The sequence below is a fragment of the Carettochelys insculpta genome, chromosome 32 (assembly GCF_033958435.1).
Source record: "Carettochelys insculpta isolate YL-2023 chromosome 32, ASM3395843v1, whole genome shotgun sequence".
NCBI lineage: Eukaryota > Metazoa > Chordata > Testudines > Carettochelyidae > Carettochelys > Carettochelys insculpta.
The window spans coordinates 7,648,548-7,653,641 of NC_134168.1; the positions used below are offsets into that span (position 1 = coordinate 7,648,548).

At 44.0% G+C, this 5,094-nt stretch overlaps 1 pseudogene; it reads right to left on the reverse strand.

Moving 5' to 3' along the window:
- Window positions 1-905: 905 nt before the first annotated feature.
- On the reverse strand, window positions 906-1,866 carry LOC142004883 (olfactory receptor 6F1-like; annotated as a pseudogene).
- Between the last annotated feature and the right edge of the window lie 3,228 nt (window positions 1,867-5,094).

Genomic DNA, 5,094 nt, shown 5'->3' on the forward strand with positions numbered 1-5,094 from the left:
TTGCAGACCCTGTGCATGCAGCATGGATCCCCAGCTGCAGCAGCAGCAGCCAGAAGCCCTAGGCTAAGGTCTGCTGCACACAGTGACCATAGAGCCCCGCAGGGGCTGGAGAGAGCGTCTCTCAACCCCTCAGCTGATGGCCGCCATGGAGGACCCCGCTATTTCGAAATAGCGGGATGCAGATCATCTACAAACAACCTACTTCAACATTGAACGTCGAAGTAGGGCGCTATTACCATCTTCAGATGGGAATAGCGGTTTTGACGTCTCACAGCCTAACGTCAATTTCAATGTCAAAATAGCACACGGCGCATGTAGACGCAATGTGTGCTATTTCGACGTTGTGCCAGCTACTTCGAAGAAGCCGGCTAGTGCAGACACACTCAATGTATTTCAATATCTGTTTATCTAAATTCCTCATTTTTGTCCAATCCCCCCTCAAAAATTGAATGCTACTGTGATGGACTGCTTTAGTCAGCCTTCCTTCTAGACACACACGTGTTACCTATTCCTGGGACTTCTACGCAGCCTGCAATATCCTGTAGCAGTGGGTAACTTTTGGCCCTAATATAATTAATAATGGATCCAATCAAACAGGTCCTAAGCTGAAACCTAACATCTTGGAATCTTCAACACAAAAACATTTCCTTCTCCCCCTGGAGGTCATCTGACAAGATTGTTACAGTGAATGACAAAAGCTGTACAACAAAGAGGGAATGACATGCACCAACCAAATATCCCATTAGGATTTGGGGTAGGACATAGGTCTGGCTGCAGCTGAAAAAGGAATGGAATTGAATGGAAGGAATGCTTTGACAAAGCCATTACTTGATCCTTTGGCTTCCTAAATCAATTACCTTCAGGACATTATAATTCAAGTTTTGGTCACTCTGATCAAATTTCTGCTACACTGAGGCATTTCTAATACCATTTAAGATTCCCCTGACTGTTTTTCCTAAGGCTTCCTTCACCTCTTTGTTTCTTATAGTGTAAATGAAAGGGTTCAATATCGGAGCTATGATAGTGCTGAAGATGCTGCCAGTTTTGTTCATATCTAATGAGTTCTGTGCAGAAGGCTTGACAAAAATTAAAATTCCTGCACTGTACCAGATGGTAACAACAATGAGATGGGCTGAGCAAGTGGAAAAGGCCTTTTTCCAGCCTTTGGTTGATGGTATTTTCATGATGGTGGAGATAATGAAAACATAGAAGACAAAGGTTATTATGCATGAAACCATGACAACAAAAAGTGAGTTAATGAAAGCTACCAGTTCAATGACACATGTCCCTGCACAAAAGTGCTATCCAGGCATCAATGGCACAAATGAAATTATTGATGAGGTGAGAACCACAGAAAGTCAACCTAGAGATCTGAGCAGCCAGCACAGAGATAACCAAGAATCCACCCAGCCAAGACGCAAGGGCCAGCTGCATAGTGATGGTGCTGTTCATGAGGTTGCTGTATTGCAATGGGTGGCATATGGTCAGATAGCAGTCGTAGGCCATTGCAGCCAGGAGGAAACACTCCGTGGAACCACAAGAGAGGAGAAAAAACAATTGCATAAGGCAGTAAGTGAAGGAGATGGTTTGGCTTGTGCCCAGTAGGATGCCAATGGCCTTGGGGATTCAAGCAGTGGTGAGCCATATGTCCACGAAGGAGAGATTGCAGAGGAAGAAATACATTGGGGTTTGAAGCTGGTGATGGGTCCCCACCAGGACGATGATGGACACGTTCCCTATGATGGTTAGGATGTACATCACAGAAAACAATACAGCAAGAGACATCCGGAAATACCAAGTTCCGGGAAAGCCTACAAGGATGAACTCCCTCACACTGCGTTGGTTTCTCACTTCTGTGTCAGTCATGATGTCCATTTGTCAAGACATGAGAGGTGAGAAAGCATTTGAACACGTGAAAGACACTTGTAGATGTTTAGAAGAGCAGACCCCACAATCGGTTACAAAAGCTAAGAGAAGAGAACAGAAAATGAGTGCTACTCAATATTGTGCTGCCTTATGCACATTTTCATCTCCACAGTAGAAATGAGGACTTCATGAGAACTTCATCTTCAAAGGACCATACGGATGAAGTTGGTGGCTGATCCCATGATATCTTTCTTGTCTTGATGTATTGAGATGTAGACTCACTTAGACAAATTGGAAGACTGGGCTGCAAGAAATCTGATGGGGTTCAATAAGGACAAATGCAGAATACTGCACTTGGGCCAGAAGAATCCCAAGCATTGTTACAGGCTGGAGTCCGGCTGGCTCGTTTGAAGTTTTGCAGGAAAGGACCTGGGAGTTGTAGTAGATGAGAAGCTGGACATGAGTCAACAATGTGCCGCTGTAGCCAAGGAAGCTAATGGCATATTAGGTTGCGTCAAGAGAAGCATTGTCAGTAGATCCAGAAAAGTGATTATTCCTCTTTATTCGACTTTGGTAAGGCCACATCTGGAGTACTGTGTCCAGTTCTGGGCCTCCAATTAAAGGAAGGATGTGGATACATTGGAGAGGGTCCAGTGGAGGGCAACCAAAATAAATTAGGGGGCTGGAGCATATGACCTATGAAGAGAGGTTGAGGGACTTGGGACTGTTCAGTCTGCAGAAGAGAAGACTGAGGGGAGGCTTCATAACAGCCTTCAACTTACTGAAGGGAGGCTGCAAAGAGGCTGGAGAGAGGCTGTTCTCAGTGGTCACGGATGGCAGAATGCGGAACAATGGTCTCAAGTTGTGGTTGGGAGGGTCCAGGTTGAACATTAGGAAAAACTTTTACACTAGGAGGGTGGTGAAGCATTGGAATGGTCTACCCAGGGAAGTAGTGAAGTTTCTATCCCTGGAAGTGTTTAAGTCTTGCCTCTACGAAGCCCTGGTGGGGCTGATCTGATGGGTTTGTTCCTGCTTGGAGCAGGGGGCTGAACTTGATGGCTTTTTTAGGTCTCTTCCAGCTCTATCCTTCCATGATTCTATGACTCTATGGATGTAGGAGACAGAGGTTTCAAGACTGTCTGCGTTCAGTTAAAAGGGTAAAAAACAAGGGTGATGTAATACTACTGGCATGCGCTGCAGACCACGTAACCAGGTAGAAGAGGTGGAAGAGGGTTTTTGTAAACAGATAGGAAAATCACCCTAACTACAGGATTTGGTGGGTTTGATGATCTTCAGCTCTCAGACGTATGTAATGAAACTAACACAGCAGGACAGGAATATCCAACAAGTTATTGGACTGAATGGAAGACAATTTTTTTATTTCAGAAAGTGAAAAAAGCTACTGTGGGGAAGCTGTTCTATATTTGATTTGAACCAACAGGGAGGAATTGGTTGAGAATTTGAAAGGAGAAGGCAGCTTGGGAAAAAGTGACCATGAAATCATAGAAATGGAGAGGTAACCATTTTAGTCTGTATTGCAACAATACAAAAGATTAACAAAATGACTTATTCAGTGTTGAGGTTTTGTGGGACAGACCCACTTCTTGAGTTCATGACTCTAAGGAGTGGTAGAAGAGAGAAGAGAAAAATAGAGACAATGGATTTCAGGAAGGAAGAGTCTGCTAAACTTACAGAGACGATAGGTCAGATCCCAGAGGAAGCAATACTAAGAGGAAAAACGACTGAAATGAGTTGGCAGTTTTTTAAAGGGACATTATTGGTGGTGCAAAAGCAAGCTATCCTGCTGCATAGAAAAGACAGAAAGTGTGGTTAAAGATGACTGTGGCTTAACAAGGAGATCTTGCATGATCTCAAAATCCAAAAGGAGTCATATAAAAAGTGGAAACTAGCGCAAATGGCAAAGGATGAATATAAGCAAACAACACAGATATGCAGGGACAAAATTAGAAAGGCCAAGGCACAAAACAAGCTCAAACTATCTAGAGACATAAAGGTAACAAGAGGAGTTTCTGTAAATATGTTAGAAGCAAGAGGAAGATAAAGAGCATTGTGTACATACAAGGATATTTTTTTCCAAATAGGAGCTCTTATTACAAAATATCTTTTCTGTAAATGGACCGATCTGCTTGTTATTGTAAAAGAGTGAACTGATTGATACCCTTTGTTCCAGTACAGGTTAGTTGGCTCCTGAATGGTGCCAGTTCTGGAATGGTTGGAGCAGTTCCCAAGTAGCTACCATTCCGCAGAAACATAAGGCGGTTTCATAATCCATTCACTTTCAGTTACATCATCATCTGTGTCCGGTTAGTGAGTTTCATTTCCCAGCTGTTCTGGTGGAGCTTGTCAAGATAAACTCCTTTCATTCCCAGTCTTTATGTCTGCAACAGTCATATCACAGACCTGGTTGCTGCTAAATGGTGAACGGAAGGATGGTAGAGCTCACTTTCCCCAAACCTAGATCTATATGAATTACACAAAGACTTCTTACCTCCCTGTCATTTCCATGAAGGTCACATAGCACCCCTGAAGCACTGTCAAGGTGACTTAGACTCCCTGTGATCGTCCTAAATCCCATTTTAGGAATCCCTTCCACTGCTAGAGTGGTGCAAAGGGTGGTCCTTGTAGAATAGAATCTTCCACTTCTCAATCACAAGACCCTCTTTCTATCTCAGTTAGTTAGAATCTCTTTCCATCAGCACTTAGATGTGCTCATCCCCTACCCATGTTGGTTCTGAAATGCTGCTTAAAAGGATCTGTTTTATACTCTACCTTCAGTTCCCCATCCCCCTGGGGACATCTGATCTTGGAAGTGTTTCCTAGACTTTCCTAGAGTGTGCAACACATTCTACTGAGTCTGGTTTGTGTCCTGATTAAAACTCAAGAGACCCCCGCCTCCGCCCCCCACATACACACTTTGTTGCTGCTTTTCCCAAAAGCGTCCTGCACGGCGAGCTTCAGTCTGTTAGGCACAGTCCAACCCTGGCCTCTTTCCCTCTTCTGTGAAATCACAGCAAATATCACAGTTGGATGCTTCCAATTACAAGACACAGACAAAGAGGTCCCAGGAGAAGCCACATCTCAGAATGTGATGGGTCATAGAATCCTAGAATTGGAAGGGACCTCAGGAAGCCCCCTGCCTAAAGCAGGATCCTCGGGTCCTAGAAAAGCAAGTATTGACACTGCATAGACTTATGTGCAATCCACTAA